This window comes from Hemibagrus wyckioides, linkage group LG03 (genome assembly GCF_019097595.1).
Source record: "Hemibagrus wyckioides isolate EC202008001 linkage group LG03, SWU_Hwy_1.0, whole genome shotgun sequence".
Lineage (NCBI taxonomy): Eukaryota > Metazoa > Chordata > Actinopteri > Siluriformes > Bagridae > Hemibagrus > Hemibagrus wyckioides.
The window spans coordinates 17,840,182-17,860,145 of record NC_080712.1 but is presented as its reverse complement, the minus strand read 5'-3'; the positions used below and the strand labels follow the sequence as shown (position 1 = coordinate 17,860,145).

The 19,964-nt window shown below is 43.8% G+C and overlaps 1 protein-coding gene across 6 annotated transcripts in view; it reads right to left on the bottom strand.

The window, feature by feature from the left end:
- zmiz1a (zinc finger, MIZ-type containing 1a) overlaps window positions 1–19,964 on the bottom strand; it is a 129,119-nt gene that overhangs the window by 58,026 nt on the left and 51,129 nt on the right. For 4 of the 6 annotated variants that reach the window (XM_058385525.1, XM_058385518.1, XM_058385519.1 and 1 more), the window contains one exon: window positions 18,348–18,422. The exons of the other annotated variants lie outside the window; for them this stretch is intronic. The gene's annotated coding sequence lies outside the window, so the exon portion shown is untranslated. The remainder of the gene's footprint in view (window positions 1–18,347; window positions 18,423–19,964) is intronic. 6 annotated transcript variants of the gene reach the window in all.

Genomic DNA, 19,964 nt, shown 5'->3' with positions numbered 1-19,964 from the left:
TACACTCACTCACTCACTCACTCACTCACACACTCACTCATACACTCACACATACACTCACTCATACACTCACTCATACACTCACTCACTCATACACTCACTCACTCATACACTCACTCACTCACACACTCACTCACTCACACACTCACACATACACTCACTCACACACTCACTCACTCACTCATACACTCACTCACTCATACACTCACTCACTCATACACTCACTCACACACTCACTCACTCACTCATACACTCACTCACTCATACACTCACTCACTCATACACTCACTCACTCATACACTCACTCACTCACACACTCACTCACTCACACACTCACACATACACTCACTCACTCATACACACACTCACTCACTCACACACTCACACACTCTCTCACACACTCACTCACAGACACACACAACTACCATTTGACTTGCAGCTGGCTTATGGGCACAGCCTAGCTCCTGTGTGTCTATGTTAAATATGCCACCTCTGAAATTATTGATGCAAGCGAGCAGCACTTTGAGTCTCTCTAACTAGCCTTTTCTGCCATCTGGCTCTTTTGCTCATCCACTGTACTCCATTCACCGGCCCCAGAGCAGCCCTCGGCCTCGGCTCGGCTGTTACTATAGCAACGGGGCTCTTTCAGCACTTGCAAAATAATGAAGACAATGTGTTTTCCATTTAGATTAGTTTTTGGCTTGGCGGAGATACAGAGTGTCCATCTTAGCACCTCTTTCATGGCTGATACAATGCAATAAAAAAATGGCTCTCGCAGTCACAACTACAGGTTAAGGTTTGCTATCAGGCAGAAGGCTGACAAGAGGAAACTGCAGTTTTAACGGCGCGGAAAAGTTTAATAACAAGCTAAAAGATGAGATCCAGCAAACAGGAAACAAAGAAAATGGGATATCTTTAATTTTTTTTTTAATCTTAGATACACAAATCCTTTCCCCTGTGTAGTCATGAGATATTTAATGAGCACAGTGAGCAACAATTACTTTTTTTATATATATATTCCACAGCTTGTGTAGTATTTGTTTTTGCATGAAGGATAAAAATAGAGCTGATATTGTACTGTACTGTTCTCTTCAGACCTTTTCTTTGTTCCACGGAAGAAATGAAAACGGTGCGATGAAACTGTTTACTCTGGTAATTCCGATTCTTTTGAAACTGATGCTTTTTGTCAGCGAGCAACAATCGCTGGCGAGTGTACGCACTCTTACATCATAACCCATGTGGAAACGAAGCCACCGTGATAAGGTGAACAGTCGAGTCCGTGCACACATCAAACACACAGCTCATTCCTCAAAGCTCTTTCATTCTGGACTTTCACATTCTCACAGTCACCACTAACAGTTCAAGCTGAGGACACAGAGAAGAAACTTGCCGCAGTTAAACATCTTCGCTCTCGGATACCTGGTAGTGCTACTGATATAACGTCCAAACACGAGGGTTTTTTTTTCTTTCTTCTTTCGTCTGCTTTGGCCTTTTCCCTGAAAGGAGCCTTGGTGGAAAGAGTTTAGTGCATGTTTACAGTGGAAACAGTGAGTCTGGGACATTTTCTTCAAGTCCCTTTTCCACTGTTTATACAGAGGGGAGAGGAAGAACACTTCCTGAAAGGAAAGCCAGCTTTCCAAGCCCAAATGAAATCCAAGCGTTTCAACAAATCTGCAGACAGGAGAACACTCTGTATCCAATTTTTGTTTTCCACTTATTGGCCCGTAAACACATGCACGCACCATTGGGCCTCTGCACATGTGTATGCCTTCTTTCTCTGAAACACACACACACACAAATAAATCGTACATGCAAGAGATTCCCTTTTATTCTAAATGAAGAAAATCTGTGATTCCTCAGCTAAACGTTTACCAGGTTTTTGTCATGCAACAGTGTTAAAATTTATAAGTTCACAGCAGCAGTTTATCTGTAAAAAAAAAGAAAAAAAAAGATGTAATAAGCCACTTCTTAGATCTCCTCTAGCCTGAAGTAATTGAGTCGCACATGGCCCAGAGATGATTGTTTCTCACGGTATCTCTGGCATGATTTAAACAGCAATGCAAGAGAGAGACGCTTTACTCCTTAATTACACTGAATAAGTCTATTAATAAATAAAGCCTGCTTTAAAACTCCTCCTGTACTGAAGGATAGTTTTGAGATCTAAATGAGATCAAATGAATTACACAAAGCATGAGAAGATGCTACTGATTTTGCCTGACTTGTTACTCATCACAGGAGATTCGCCTCGTTCACGGACACAGCAAGTAAATTCCAAGCCGCACACAGAGAAAGCGCTGGTGGACTGCGGCGGTATTGCATACAGTAAGCAATTATTAGCAATCGAAAACAGTCCCAGCTAATTGGCAAGCTCAGGTCAATACACAGCATGTATATTTAATGAGCTGCTGGGGTTCATCTGATCCAAAAAAGATCACAAGGGGATCGGTGGTCAATTTCACATGGAGTAAATAACCATTTATAATGATGTGTTGTTAATGTTTCATTTCACAAAACAACAGGCAATTCCTCGATAATCCTCTGCTGGTTTATGATTAAGAGGAACATGTCCTAGTGAAGTGCTGAGGTGCAGAGAGGACTGAAAAAAACAACAACAAAAAAAACAAAAAAGATTCGTTTGGATGAACTGTGAGGAAAACAAAAAAATCAAATTCTGATTCTAGTCAAAACATGAATGTGTTCCTGTAGACTTTAATAATAAAGCTTTCACAGAGCAGCCCTCACTAAGGTAAGAGCTGGGCCCCACTAAGTACCCAATTATGTGTTCAGTGACCTTAGCGGAAAGTGTCACTAACTCCGGTATTAAACAGCCAAAAGCAGTTAAAACGGCAGTGCAGGGCGAAGGCCTACCATATTAAGTGCATTAAACAAGTTAAGTCCACTCTGGCCTCTGGCTCATTAGGAGAGAAAGAGGTTCATCTTTCCTTCCCTTCATAACGGCATTAAACACCTCCAGCACGAGTGTGCTGATATTCGCAGGTTTAGCTGTAAAATGGCCAGTGTGTTTGAGAGTGTCAGCCATGCAGGCCGTGTCCATTCTCGGTTAGAAGAGCTCTGCTAAAAGGCCCATTGTTCCAAGTGACAGGCCTGCTCGGGAATATGTAAAGAGAAAGAAAGCATGAGAGAGAGAGAGAAAGAGAGAGAGAGGGAGAGAGAGAGGCAGGTGGAGAGGTTTGATTAATGCCACACGCTGCCTGGGTTGGGCTGGTGGGAGACCCCCACAGCGCAGCCTGCCAGCCCTCACAGAGACCACCAGGTGAGCGCCATTCATCATCCGCAACTAACACAGCCAAGCCCAGCCGAGCCCAACCCGCTCCAGATCGGGCATCTGCTCACAGAGGGCCCACTCGCCACTGACGCACACGCACACCCCCCCGTGTGTCTGTGTGTAAAAGCGACACGGAGACAGAGAGCGCAAAAGAGCGAAACGCCCCTCTTCCTCCTGCCCTACCGATCCCGCTGGGGTAGATAGCACGCGAGGCCGCTGAGGCCGGCGTACGAGCCAAGATCCGTAAGGCCGAGCATCGGCCAAGTCTGGCTCAGCACGCACTCATTAAGATGCAGCCGCTTTGAGAGGAAAACGTTCGGACTGATGTCATGGGGTTCTGCGCTGCCATAAGGTCACGCTGCAGTTCATGCCACTCCATTTACATAAATGAAACAAAGGCGCATGCAGTCGGCTATGAAGCATGTGCAATGAGCCATGCATGACAGCAAGCAGAACAGGGATAAAGCCCTGTTCATTATACAGGCCATGTGGCATCGTGACGTGGCGCCGGATCGGAGTCACGTGATCAAGACTATATGAAACTATTTATTCGGTCGTAATAGCAACCAGTCCTCGTTTTAGTGTAATCAAGTCAGATAAATTGTTTCCTCATAAAATTAACCACTGGGCAGATTACATTATAAGATGATAACTGCTGTAAATGTGGATGACAAACCGCTAGGCTTTCAACTAATTATCAGTCAATTCCCTGCTGGCGATTACAAAAGAAGTACGTTGATGGCTTTTTGAATTCAATTTGAGATTGATTAAAGTTACAAGACTGATTTTACATCACGTTACGTCGCCAGCGAACGCTCCATCGAGCCATTTTTATTCCCGCAGGGTGTTTATTTCATGAAACGCGTTCTATCCGCTGTTGTATTCTTGTCAAGTCTCTCCATTACTTAATGCCTGCTGATTTCTTCCATCTGACATAATAAGCACAAACTTTCACTCCTTCGCCATCAAGTCAATAAATTTGCCTAATAAGTATCGACAGTCTCCGTTCAAAACAATATGACACGCAGGTCCATTTAGCTGCATTAATTGCTGTTTGGAACTCATCGATCAAACTTTTTTTTTCCCTTCTTCTCTCAGACGCAGGACAATGAGTGAGCCACGGCTCTTTCTGAGACGGTGCCACAGACGGAGGAGCAGAAAGCAGGATTGTTTAATTATACAAGCTGAAGGCCTTTTCTCATGCCAGCACACAATGGGCAATGATTAGCAGAAGGTGTGTCTTTGCTGGTGGAGGATGCTAGATGTTGCGTGAGCATTGTGTTTGGCTGGCAGATCAGTGCCAGGCAAGACCAGGCTCTCCACGAAAAACACAAAAGCTCACCCTGAGCTGTCTGACCGCCAGCCAAATTCCACACACACCAACCGAGGGAAAGCATCTGGATTACCGAAATGAATTCTGTTTTCTGACAGGAGACAGAGTAAAGACTGCAAGGGCAGCATTAACCTTTTTATATACTCTGTATCAAACACACACACGTACACACACACACACACACAGATGTTTGCCTTACTATCCTCCCTTTACCTCAGTAAACAAAGGAAACATTTTAGCTCTTTTCTTCTGATATAAAAGCTGCACTTTTTTGTAAAAGATAAATTTTCATCGTGAGGATCATCCCAATGTAAGCACAAGGTTAAAAACTGTCTGAAACTGTGCCTCTGCAAGATATAAACATACACACACACACACAACCGATGTGTATCTTACAATCTTAATGAGGACCTTAACCTTTACCTCAGTAAACAAAGGAAACATTTTACCTCGTTTTTTTAACAAAATAAAAGCTCATGTAAATGTTACAAAGGCTGATTTTCCTATCCTTATGGGGACATTTAGTCACCTGGCAAGATATAAACACACACACACACAGAGAAAACGGTAGCACATGCGTAACCAGAGGAAGAATTCTGATTTTATCCTGCAGGATGGACTGAAATCAACTGTCCGTCTCACTCCTATAGCTGTGGGCCAGATTAGGACAGTTTGAAGGAATTAAACAGAGCTGCTAAACGGTGTTTTTTTGTACTTTCAGGTCTGTGGACAGGTTACAAAGCAAACAATTTAGCACAGCGCACAAGGATAGCTTTATTGTAACGGCACACAGTCGGCACAGTGTTAGGGAAGAGGAGCAGGTAAAGCTTTATATTCGCTACGGATAATGGCAGCAGGTTATATCCGAGGCAGGGAGAGAAAGAGAGGGAAAGAGGCAGGGGTGGGGGCATGCATTGATTTTGCACACTGCCCCTCTTTCTATTACAAGAAGCTGATCAATATGCTTGACACTGTGCAGCAGAGGAATACTGCTAAAGCTGCATATCTGCACTGAGCATGTGGCCTGTCTGGTAATCATTCTTTTCTGATTGCGTCTCCCCCTCCACTCGAGTCTGTTTAAGTGCGTCTGTAACCCCTAACACACACACACACACGCGCGTGTGCATCGTATCTATACATGTGCACACCATGCACACATAAGCATTATTATGTTCATGGAAGCGGACTACAGAGAGCAGATATTTCTGCTGGGATTGTTGATATACAATAAACTCGGGTGGTGTGACAGCTCCGGTTTGTTTCCCAGAGTAAATGCGTGTGGTTATGAGTGGACAGGTCACTGATTAATAGGGCACAAGCTCTATGCTCCATATCTACAGGCCAGAGTACAGCAGGTCAACTAGTGTAAAGCACTGAAATCTCAAACGCCAGGGTGTGTTCACTGTCTCTCTCTCTCTCTGCCTGTCTGTCTGTCTGTCTCTCTCTCTGTTTCTTCCTCTCACTCTGTCTATGTCTCCTCCTCTCTCTGTGTCTGTCTGTCTGTCTCTCTCTCTCTCTCCTCTTACTCTGTCTGTCTCCTCCTCTCTCTCTCTTTCTGTCTCTCTCTGACTGTCTCCTCCTTTCTCTGTTTGTCTGTTTCTCTGTCTCTCTCTCTCTCCTCTTACTCTGTCTGTCTCCTCCTCTCTCTTTCTTTCTGTCTCTCTCTGTCTGTCTCCTCCTCTCTCTCTGTCTGTCTCTCTCTCTCTCTCTCTGTCTGTCTGTCTCTCTCCCTGTCTCTCTAACTCTCTCTCCCTCTCTCTGTCTCCTCCTCTCTCGCTGTCTCTCCATCTTTCTCTTTGAATCCATGGCCACAAACACCAACAATAATCAGAATAGTACACAAACAGCCAGCGCCATTCAGAGTGTAATTGTTGCAGCGTGCAGAAAGTGAGTCTCTGCGGTTTGGTCTCTGCCGGGGCTCGCACGGTATGCTGCCTTTGATCAGATAATCATCGCCCGGGTGTTCATTTGCAGAACAGAACATCGGTTGCATCTCCAGAATCAATTACACCGCTCGAAAGTTCACGTCTGCTAGCGAGAATGAAACTAAGCAGCGCATAGAGGCCTTGTGCGAAAGCGAGGACAAAAAAAAGAAAGAAGAAGAAATGTAAAGAAAGTGAGTGGGACAGCACTGTGTGCCCTGTGTGCGAGCTTTCGCTTGTGTCAGCACACTGATGTTATGATAGTGGCATGCGGCTATTACTGTTGGCGCTACGCTCTCCTGACTAGCAGCAGCTTCTGTATCCTCAGCGAGAGCAACACCTGAAGCTGTGTGAGGAGAAATGTGAGCGGCGTCAAGATTACCTCAAGATCAGGTAATAAGGCACTTCCTGTCAGTGTCTGAATGGAAACAAGCTATTAAGTGCGGAAAGATCTTTATAATGCAAAAGCCTGCTTGGAGAGCTAAATCCATCTAATCATGGACGATGTTTTGTAACGTGAAGGTGAGAGAAGTTCAAAGTGCTTTAATGCATAGGAAACGTTGAATATCTTCACACTAGTAAGCGACTAATCAGCTGGAGTTTGTCTGCCATGAATGTGCGCCTGTCAATCATATTTTTAGCTCCAATTACATCCCTTAAAGCGAGATAAAATAGTTAGCTCGTAAGTGTGAAAGCTGGTGGTTTGATTTACGCTACATGCTCGACGTCATGCTAGTTTTTTGATGGCAGATTAACTAAAACAAGCTAAATACAAGCTAAATATAATGAGGCACTAAGGATCTCTGTAACTTATTTAAACGTTGTTGACGGTTATGCTATTGCTGTGTTGAAGATACAGACAGTGTCTCGACTTAGCGATCACAGAGATTAACGCAAAAACTCAGAAAACTCCAATACATTCATCACAACGTTCATTCAGCCATCGTTTACTGGATTTGACAAACTGATCCAGAGCAACTTACTATCATCACATTTCTACAGCAGGTTAAGAGTCTTACTCAAGCGCCCAACAGTAGCAGCTTAGTGGTGCTGGGATTTGAACCCACAATCTTCTGACCTCAACTTCCTGTACAGTGGAGATGCCGGGGCTTGAACTCAGGACCTCATACATGCATTGATTCCTGTGCGTCAGACATGAGTACAGCTCTCACAGAAAATAATCACATACGTGTCTTCACTGATAGGAGTTTCACCAATTCAGGAAAAAAAAACAACTGCATCACAATAAAAGCCCAAGAAACCCCCAGGAGAAGAACAGACTCCGACTCTCTGTGATCTGAGCATGAAGCAAGTGGGAGCTTTTAAAAGCCAGTGTAGCCAATGCAAACAGAGAGGAGGCAGAGCTTTGAGTCTGCCGTATTGCTGTTTTTAGAAATGAACTGAAACAAGTTCGACTTCCTGCTGCTGTTTAATCCATCCGCATCCCTTTTCCATATAATACTCGACTCTAGTGTGTGAGAGCTCCAGACAACAATTTGCTCTTATGTGAAAACAGGCTCGGATATTAAAGCGGGTTTGTACGTGATTTTATCTGGTATGTTGCTGGAATATTTATCAGCGTAATTTGTCTTTATTTATTGTGCAATTCAACGTGGCCTTGTGTCTGGTATTGTTTTGGTGTTAACGATTTCAGAGCTCTGGCCTCGTCTGGGTCTGACTGACTGATCAGCTCTGTCTGCATGAGAGAGAGAGAGAGAGAGAGAGAGAGAGAGAGAGAGAGTAGAGGAGTAAAGATGCAAGGCTCAGGTCACAAAATGATGATGTTTTAGGCAGGGGTTTGAGCTGTGCCGTAGTCAGACGCACTCCTGTGTGCTCACCATGCTGCCGCCCACCTTCCATCAGAATTCATACCCTCTTCATTATGATTTAATGCTCCACACAAGATTCTCTAAATGAATCCTACACAAATAACATGGCCATTAGGTCATTTAATATCCTGAGTCTAAACGTGTGGGGCCCCTGGGGTTCTGCTCCTGTCTAGACATATGGAAGCACTCACACATGCACACACTCACTCGCACGCACACACACACACATACTCAAAGCAATCCACCCAGTGCACCGGGGTCCCCCAGGAGTAGCAAGAGAGACAGAAACTGCTGAAGGAGACCAGGAGCAGAGAAAATAATCAGCAGTGGTAGACTGGGCATTTATCAACCCAAAAAAGAACATCCACTCGTGCTGGCTGCCGCTCGCTCCTCTTTAGCCGGACTCGTCTCTCCTGGCAGCGTTTCCTTGCTTACAGAGATGAGTCTTGAGCGATTAAAAAGAAGGAAGACAAAAGGGTTTGCTGACGGACATATTGTGGGAGGCTGGGGCTCCGGAGCGGCCCTCCTCCTGCCTGCCTGCCTCACAAGCATGACCTCTGACCCCTGCCAGGGGCCCAAAGTGCAGAGTCCCAGCTCTAGCTGAAACTTAAACTCCTGTGTTGCCATTCCATTCAGGCCACAGCTGACAACTGGCCAAAAGGAACCCTCTTTCACAAAGACAAAGACTTGAGCTGCTCCTCACTCGTACAGCACCGCGAACCAAGCGCCGAGGCACTCAGCTTCTGTAGTTAACGCTCCCTTTGGTACACAGTGTTGTAAACACATGCGAACACGTGCAAGATCGCTCAATGGCCCCCGATGCTTTAGAGGCAACCATTAATATCAGCCGAGCAGGAAGGCAAAAGCTCCTCTCTTTTCACACCTCAATAATAAGCTGTCTGATGCTTTGTTAGAAGATGAACAGATTTAAGAGGATGGAGAGGGCAGAGGAGGAAGGAGGGGGGAGGAATAGTGACACAGGGGGAGGAGTGGCAGAGAGCGTGTTCTCAGAGCACAGCTACATAAGGAGACACGACGTCCTGTTTTGGTGCGTGCCGTTCGCAATGGCAAAATGCAGCGTGTCAGCTCACCGGCTGAGTGCGCTCGGGAACAAAGGAGCAGTCAAAGGGGCTGGTAATGATCTGAGAAACCTGCACAATGTCTGCAGAAATTCCCCTCGACGCAGACGCCAGCCACCCAGAGGAGGCTCGTGAGTGCAGGACCAGCCCTGGTAATCTGTCTCCCGCTCACAATGAGAGAGAGACAGACAGAGAGAGAGAGAGAGAGAGAGAGAGAGAGACAGAGACAGAGACAGAGAGATCATGCTGAAAAAGCCTACTGAGGGGGCGTTTGCTAATGCTACAGTGGATGACACAGAAAATGTTTCTTTTCATGTGTTAGGAGAATCTGTTATGTAAAATAAACTCTAAAAACAGCCTACAGATAGTAAAGAGAAAAAAAAACACACTCATGGCTTCAATGGCAAATGAAAAGAGCAGAGAGTTGCTCATTAAAAATATGATAAATCGGGGAGTTTCGGTTCTAAAGATCTGACTGGCTGAAGCCGCTGTTAGAGCCTCGATATGTGCTGTGACCTGTGAATAAATTAATTCTGTATAAATGTGTCAAGTTTGAATAAATAAATAAACAACTATTTTTGAAAAAATTAAATATAAAAACATAAAAGTAAATAATATTTCAAATAAAAATTAAATAGAAATTGAAATTGTTTAAATATTTAAATAAAAATTAAATAGCAAAAACAAACAAACAAATAAATAAACAAACTAAGGAAGCATGGTGGCTTGGTGGTTAGCAGCTTTGCCTCACACTTCCTGTAGTTGGGGGTTCTGCCTCAACCCTGCATGCTTTGAGGTTTACTCTGGGTACTCCGGTTTCCTCCACTAATCCACAACACATGCTGTCATCTCTAAATTGTACACAGTGAGTGTGTGTGTGTGATTGTGCCCCATCCGGCTGCAGGTTTCCCGTGACCCTGTGTAGTGCAAGCGGTACAGAAAAACAAATTTCTTCCAAATAAAATTGTAGTGGATGCTACGGGATTTTGAAAATCTCCAAAAAGCTGTGTAGTTCACACTACATGACATTTATCATTTGTGATCTGTTGTTTTGTTCACACCGCTCTGCTCTGTGCCTGCATCGTTCCCTGTGATAAAATCACTGTAACTGTAACTGTGTCTCTCTCGTGGCTTATTGCTTTATTATATGTAAATTTCTCTGATCATCTTTAATGATCATGCTTTTTTTCTGCATTCCTGTCACTGTCCGCACTAACTGTTATGGGAGCGTGGCTGAAGCTACGGCTGGAGCTGTGACATTAGCAGCACTGCGTTTCCTGCCTTGTGCTCCGGTGTCAAATCGAGCCTTTTAAGTAATGGGCAGCTCAACATGGTGGCAGCACATCAGAGGCTTAAGCACGTGGTGCGGAGACAAACAGTAGCTCAGACGTTTCACCTCATCGAGGCTGCACGGATGGACTAGACTCATAGTAATTAAATTCATTAAGGCAGACAGGAAAGGCCAAGCTAACCATAGGGATCCTACTGAACTGGTGTTTAATCCTTATTGGAGATGCAGTAATCCTTCAGGCTAGCATCATCCCAACACCCTGCCTTACTGATCTGGATCGTACCTTCACCTTCACCTACACCCTGAGGCAGGGAGAAGAGAAGCAACAACCTGGTACAAACTGGCGGTAATGAGAGCGAGGAAGCCTTAGTCTGAGGCCTGCTGGAGTAATTAAACTCCCACACGGCTTCTTCAGGGGAAAGACGAGGTGAAATCTCCGGAGACTGACGCCCATTTTGTGTGGGCTACTGGGAGCTGCAGCGCACTGTGCTGCGCCTGGACCTGAGGGACACTAACAGATGAATGCCTGTCACTGAAATCGAGCCCCTGCCTTGCGGGAATCAGCTATAAGCACCGAAAACTAATCTATAAAAGGAAGATAGGGCCATCACAGAGCCTGGTGTAGACACACACACATTTTCTCCAGGCAATGAAAAACAAATAGCTGTTTCCTGAGTCATACTCATCCAACATCTTGATGATTTTTTTACTCGTGCATGCAGTGATATTTAAATTTTAGATAAAGAGATTATTTCACCTAACGGCCTGGCCGGTCAAACTGGTCTCTGCAGAATTGCTTCCATAATTAGTGCTATTGTATGGTACTCTGTTTGCTCTATATAGCAGTGAGCATGTGGGAGGTCAGATACATGGTGCCCTTTCCAGCTGTCGATGGGTTTATGTATACGTAGTGGAAAACAGGCTCCGTCCCATTCGCAAGAGCTTTCCAGGCAGCAGCTGTAGCCTTAATAATCAAAAACTATGCACGGAATTTCAATTAAACTAGCTTGTCTAATATACGTTACCAAATTGGTACACCGAAATAAACCATACAACAACAAACGGATTGCAGCATATGCTCCGCTGATACACAGCTGCCAAAAGAAAAAAAACAAGACAATGTATGCGTCTTAGTCTGCATGCCTCTGGCTCTGTGTATTATTACTGACTGTAATGTAAAAGCCGTGGCGATGGCCTCTTTCGAGACAAACTGGACAATCTGGAGAGTCCGTAAGCCTGTAAGCCTGTATCTGGAAGCTGATGCAGTGGCGGAGATCGCAGATCATTTTTCATGTACAAATTTGCTTTGGCTAGAAGACGCAGGCAGGAGGCAGAGCGGTGGCAGGCAGGGCGAACATGATGGCATCCTGGGACCGGGAGAGCATGACAGCACAAAGGGAGGGGGTATTATCTACCATCACTCCCCTCTCCTCATCCACAACCCCGCCTTGGGCCTTCCTTCCCAGTTGCTTGGCCAGCTGAGCAATCAGGTCAGTCGGCTCTTCCTGCGTCGCCTCTGGTCAATTGTTCCCTCTTCGTGCTTCGTGTGCAGCCCACAGCTCTGCTAAAATGATGTCATATCTGTTCCTGCGGCAGTCAGACAGTGGCACGGAGTAAACACACTGTGACTCGGGCAGGAGACAATGAGTCGGGTTCAGTTCCACCGCCATTTCTGATGAGCTCGGCACTTCTGACAGGAAAACGGATTGTTTTTTTTTTTTAAAAAAAAAAAAAACTACTCGGATGCCAGCGCTCTTTCTGTTGTTTCTGCATCAGGTGGCTCTTGAAGCAATAGAATATAAAGCGCCGTCGTTTTCCTTTTTTTTTCCCTCTGTTTAGAGATGAAGCGAACATTATTGCTATAGTCAATACGTGCTCTCTGAGGGCCGCTTATTGGCACGGTACATATATTAGCAGTAGTTTGGCCATTGTGCAGCCATTATATTCACAGGATCATTCCTCTAAGAGATAACGCAGGCATTAGGATTGCTCTGAAGCACCGGCGCGAGCACGCGCAGTCGTCTGTCTCATCAAACAACTACAGCCTCGCGGAGAGTGAAGCAGTGTAATGCAGTATCTATAAACTCTCTGCCACTGATTTAAAAGAACACAAACTCCAATAACACTCTAAAAGCAGCAAACGTAAGACAGCTCCCCTGCCACCTAAAGTGATTACCATGCACTTCACCAAGCAAGGGATTGCAGATGAATAATTCACTGCTTTCAAAGCATGAAAATACTCCCGGCATCCAGCACAGACAGAGTGTTGCAGCGAGCAGTGTGAGAGAGGAAGCTGAATGAGAGGTCGAGTCTCCGAGAGCACGGCCTCAATGAACAAAGGGGTTGGGTTTTTTGTTGTTGTTCTTCTTTCTTTTTTTTCCACGGGAGCGCAGAGTGTATAAACAAGCAGGCGATTTGATTAAGTGTGTAATCGAGTGAGAACCCGAGCCCACACAGGCCCTACTACACTACAACACTACAACAACTTACACGGCCTTGACACAATCCAGCTCACGTCTCTGCTAATAAGGGCAAGCTCAGAGTATAAGGTGCACACCTAACACACGCACACACACACACCCTCTTAAACACCTGTAAACAGCCAAACATCAGCAGGATTTATTTACATCCTTCTTAAATAATACACGTCAATAAATGTCTTCCTCTGTGAGAATTTCATTACATTCCCTCAAAAGTGGCAAAAGATCACGTAAAGCACTAGAATCTGAAAGTATAAATCAAATGAAATGAAATGACTAAAAGTGTAATAATGATGATGATGATGACAACGATATAATACAGTTGTCATGCTGCTTGTATATCATCTGTATATCAGTTTCATTCAGTCCTAACAGTTATTAGATGTTGTGTATATATACATACACCTGGATCGTTAAATGTGTGAGTTTAAAGGCTTCATCTTAGCCAGAAAATAAATCATTTGTTACCTGAGGTCATTAGATATGATAACGATAACAAACATAAACAAACACAATTAACAAACAGGTCTGAATCTCATTAACTTCCTTGATATTATGTACACGTAGAGAGCTCCTCCATCGTATAAATCCTAGAGTAACCGCTGGAAACAGCTGTATAAAAGTTTATTAGCTACCGTTTGCAGTTACACATTTATCCCTAAAACGTTTACCTAAGTTTATTACAATGTAATTCATTTTCAGCTCTTTACACAGAATTATGCTGGTGCTCTTCTGCCACTGATATGAACTTCAACCTTGAGCTGAAATACTGTCCTTATAAAACATGTCTAAGGTAACAGTGAAAGCTTTCTCCGAGTTAATCATTGACAGGAAGGCGATGGTGTTTTTGCTGTTTATCTGGCGTAAGAGCGGACGAGCTTCTATCAGCGCGAGAGTCGCCGCTATCTTTCAGATTCGGCCTGTGAGTGAGATGCTGTACGCCCTGTAGATAAACACTGCGGATTCTCCTGTGCCACGCTTTCTCTTTTACAGCTGCACCGAATGTCAAATCCGGGCTGAATTTTGTCCTGTTTGCCTCCGTTTTGAGGCCGCCGAGAGATCGCATAAATGTATCAATGTATTATAGAGTAGAAGAAATAATTAATGTTAATGTAGCCCATTAACATTAACTACCAGCTTGTCATTTAAATAATGTAATTTGCGCTGGCTGAAATAAACAGAGCAGAGGTTGTAAAAAGAGTTCATAAGATTACCTGAAAGCAGTAACAATAATCATAATAATAAATTATAATTCAGCAGAAGAATTTGATAGAGAAGAATAGCGGTGATGTTTTGCTCCTGAAGCACGTGTTTAAGCTGCACTGTGCTCTTCAAATGCACGTGAATGACGATTTTTTAATCGTGTCGTTATTAATGACATGTTTTTGTTGCATGAATCTAATATCAAGATACTCCAGTTAAAACCGGATCAATAAAAATATTCTACAACACAATGCAGCGAGTGCATAAGTATCTTCATAAACACAGCGAGTATTAAATAATATTAATTAACAATTAATAAAAAAACAAAACATACTTGCGCAGTCCCACTGGGTATTGCCTAAAAGACATCTGGTGCAATTACTCTGAGTAAAAATGTGCACTAGAGCTGGAGCACTATAGCAGGGAGATCAAATGCAGCTTCACGGCTGGATGAAATGATCAGGAAATACTTGCATGATGATAAGAGTTTTTAAGTTTACGAAGTGAATACAGTTGTTTGTATTCGGTATCCAAGGCTTGGTACCTCGTCCAGATAATTCCTGCCCACATTGGAAAAGTGGCTCTAACAAACCGATTGAATGCTCGGTGATTTCAATCTGAGCAGCCTGTGCCTACACGTTAAAGCCTTGGCAGAGGCAGACGAGATCATGTCTCAGCCTGCTGTGAAGTCACGAATATTTACAGCAGTTACTCAACGGCAGCTGTGCATCGTGCGTCTGAAGGATGCGCCACACACCCGTTTCAGCTAGGATGGTGGAGAGGTAGCAAGAGGTTGAAGCTGCGTCCCAAATGACGTACTCTGCACGTACACTATGCACTCTAAGTAAGTATTAACTTTAGGAATTTTTAAAAGGTTGAAAGATAACTCATACATCGTTAGACAATTTATCATACATCCTTAGCTAACAGATTAGTAAGATGTCTGGTCGTCGGCCATTTTTTTTCGCATCCAGCACCAGCACCTGGTAGCCCCGCCCCTTTTCCACTATGTAAGCAAAGATGCGAGCATTCATCGGCGTTCTTTAAGTGCACTTCTTGTTGGAATTTTCAGTGTGAACACATGAGTATTAGTACGCATTAGTACATGATTTAGGTTGAACCTTGAGCTTTACTGGTGTGTAGGTTAACCACAGCTACCAGGTAATAGTAGAAACCTGGAACATCGGAGTAAATGTTATGATTCGTCCCAAACGGGATCAGCCGGATCAGATTGCTTCATGGTTACACGCGTCGGTGCTCTAACAGATCCAGTGACTGCCTCATACTCAGATCTGTTTTTCCCACTAATGCTATTTGTCTCTGCTCTACATCCTCAAACCCCTCTGAATGGTAGACGCGAGAGCTATTTGTCTGCCCGGTTAAAAGTATACAAGTCTGGAGCTCAGGGGCAGCAGTGCACAGTGAGCCTGGCGAATGCATACGCTTTATTTATTATCCATCTGACCATCGAGCACATAGCCAAAGCTGAGGCCCAAAAATGGAGAAAGCCATCAATCGAGTCATGGGAGAAGTTTTTGTCGTGGGTCTTCAAGCACATATTATTTCATAATGTTCGGAATGAAAACCAGAAACTTTGAATAAACCAGTGGAACCGGTATAGGATTTCAGTTTAACGTGCTTTCTGAATGAGATTTAAAAAAAAAAAAACTGATTTATTTTCATAGTCTGTTTCCTTCAGTGATGCCACTCGTGAGCTGCCCTTGATGACTTTACACCCACGCTTCCTCTTCCTGATGTTAACACGGTTTGTCGACAAAGCAAATCCTAAATCAACAATGCGGCTCGGGGATAGAATTACTATGATTTAGATTCTTATGATTTTTTTTCCCTTTGTGTGTTTCTGTACATGATCCAGAAATCCTAAAAAAAAAAATGTCCTACTTAAATCATTAACAAACCATGAGGACAACTGTTTATATATATATATATATATATATATATATATATATATATATATATATATATATATATATAAACTGAATCAATCTGAAATATGGAGCTGGATTTATTTCAGCCACGTCGCTTTGGTGTGAATGGTGGTGGTGGTGGTGGTGGTGTATGCAGGTTGAGACTGTGGCTCTCTGTCGCAGTTCGGCTTCCTACAGCTGAGGGTTAAAGCTATTTAAAGGAGACCCTAGAGCAAGCCCACCAAACACACCAGCACTGTACAACAGCAGCTCCCAGACAGCTGAAGAATGGCTCCATTATTCATAGACACACACACACACACACACGAATACACACACAGTGAGGTACAAACACCACTGACCTGCTCCTTGTATAACCCATTTCTCTCCCTCTGCCTACTGGAAATTCCCCTGCTTGTGGATGTGAGCATTAAGCAGAGCACATTGTTAGACTACAAGAATTCTTTACTGATAACAGATATATCACAGCATGCAAGTGCTTCCGTTTCATTACGACTAAAGAACCTCTAATTAGTATCTCAAACCTTTCAGGACTGCACGCTGCATCTGCACTCAGACTTACAGAAATGAATGTAGCACTTAACAAAGCATGGATAAATTTAATCATGCTTTATCCCAAAATCATTTCTTCTCTTGTGAGGAGTCGGTCTATGTATAATTACCGGGCTAATTGGTTTATAATCTTTAGCAATCACCCGTTGCAATGGCTACGAGCGAGGGGAAAGGTTCGTCATTTTTAGTTGGGGGAAGAAGAAAAAAAATACACAGGAGAAAATGAAGTATGGCGGGACACGGATTCTTGTCGTCGCAGACACGAGTCGCGGAGAATTACAGGCCGAGAGGGATCTTCTGTATATTTGAGAGGATCAGCAATTTACACCCTGAGTATGCAGAGTCAAGAGGATCATACTGTAAAGTGTACACTCAGTGTGTCGGGCGGGAACGGCATTGTGAATTATACCTGATGATTAAATACAGTTCACTCAACTGCAAACCCTAATCCTAGAGCAAGTGAATGGAAGCCTGCTTATTTTGTTCGTTTTGTCGCAGCCGCTGTCTGTAAATGAACTCTCTCTCTCTCTCTCTCTCTCTCTCTCTATGTGTGTGTGTTTACGAAACATCAGGAAATACCAAGCCAGGCATTCCAGCTCGTCAGCACCTCTGTTTCTCATGTGACTGGAGACACACAGCCCAGATTGTGTGCAAGTTTGCTCGTTGAGGATGATAAGAGAAATTTGGTAAAGTGAGAGAGGGAGAGAGGAAGAGAGAGAAAGAGAGAGAGAGAGAGAGAGGGCTGGGAGGGGGAAAGATAATCTGATATGCATGACTTGAGGTTCTTCCCAGCTTCTCTCTTTCTTTTCTCTGGCACAAATCACAGGTTGCATCCATAATTTACTGGTCTCTCTTCTCTCTCTCCTAGAAACCAGGCCGTCATGTCACACGCTCATCAGCATAATGCCACGCAGACACCATGTACACGCAATATAGCCTCGGATCACACGCCAGGATACGGCACGGAGCAGGGACTGTATTCCTAAAGAGGCTCCAGACTAGTTTAAAACTATTTAGACATTGATGCAACACTGGCATTTTTCAAAGAAATCTCTTTATCTCAATAATTCCGCCTGTCGTTAATAATGATGCTGAAAAAACTGACACTAGCTTTGTGAGGAAAAGCAACAAAGAGGCAGCACGATTTGAGAGTCCCTGCTGCTAATTATGACTCATGTTGTACAGTGTGTTCTGCTGTTACTCAAAAACACTAAATGAATTTGTCATTTGCCAGCGCTCAGGAAATATTACCTTACACAACACAATCCGTGCCGTCCCTGATTTTAACCAGCAATTACACAAGTAAGGAAGTTTCAGAAAGCAATCACACCATGCGAGAAGCACGCGTGACTGTAAATCTGGGATTGGAGTGAGAGTCATTAGGAGAAATGAGCAGTGAAGGATCATCAATCAAGCACCTTACCAGAGGACGCGGTAGGTTTCTTTGTTTAGTGTTTAGCAAATCCACTCTTATATCCTCATCAATCATCGAGCTGATCTGGAATGGAGAAACAAAGCACAGGGTGTAAACACCTAAGCAAAGCAACACCGTTCTAATAATTTAACCGTGCATCAATTCCGGATGGATATCCAACGCAGCCTGGACCTGATTAAAGCAAGCAGAAGACCACAACTACACAAATATGGCACGATATCACGTCTCGTAATTCGCCGGGGTGAGCGAGACTCGCGACCTGCTAATTCAGTTTCACATATAATTCACAACATTTCCAAACTAGTTATGACAATACCTGAAGAGTAGATTTGTAACGGTTTCATTTCCTTCTCAATAATAGATCAGTTTGTCTAATAAAAGGTGCGAGTTTCGTTTTGTTGTTCGTCTCCCGTTAACAGGATTTAAAACACAAAACAGGTTTATATCGTTAAAAAACATTAATAACAGCTCCGATCTAGCAAAAATTCCAGCACATCCCATACAACCGCATCAAAAATTCAGGTAGTTACATCCATCTTACAACTTACATGCCCCTCATTAAATTATACATGTTGCACGTTCGTTAAGATTCGGTAACAAGAGAGAAGCTGCTATAACACACTGATGTAGCATTTTAAAGCAGTTCTTAACTCAATAGCAACATCAGCTCAGTGCTTCATTATTAATAAGCGTAACAATTCAGTACTGTATACACTGATCAGCCATAACATTATGACCAGGTGAAGTGAATAACACTGATGATCTCCTCATCATGGCACCTGTTAGTGGGTGGGATATATTAGGCAGCAGGTGAACATTTTCTCCTCAAAGTTGATGTGTTAGAAGCAGGAAAAATGGGCAAGCGTAAGGATTTGAGTGAGTTTGATGAAGGGCCAAATTGTGATGGGTAGACGACTGGATCAGAGCGTCTCTAAAACTGCAGCTCTTGTGGGGTGTTCCCAGTCTGCAGTGGTCAGTATCTATCAAAAGTGGTCCAAGGAAAAAACAGTAGTGAACCAGCAACAGGGTCATGGGCGGCCAAGTCTCATTGATGCACATGGGGAGTGAAGGCTGGCCCGTGTGATCCGATCCAACAGACGAGATACTGTTGCTCACACTGCTGAAGAAGTTAATGCTGGTTCTGATAGAAAGGTGTCAGGGCTGTTCTGCCCTTTGTGAGGGCCTTGCTCAAGGGCCCAACAGCAGTAGCTTGGTAGTACAGGGTTTTGAACCCTGATCATCCAATCTACAACCCAGAGCCTCTAACCACTAGAGCTACCACCAGCCTATTTACTGGAGTGGTTATACTTCACAGGGGCAAAAGAAACCTGGAGTCTATCCTATAGGATGCAAGGTGGGGGACACCACGGAATCACACGCTCACACACCCATTCATACAATTTAAAGATGACAACACATCCATGGCATTTAGATGGACTGGAGAAAAACCCCTGAAGCAGAGGAAGCAGGAACCAAACCCCCAACACTGGAGGTACGAAGCAACCCTCTGACCTTCACGAATTGCACAGAAGCTATTTTGCCTAAATCCTGAGCAAAAATAACTTCCATTCAGTATCCCATTTTTTAGTCACATTCATGTGCCAA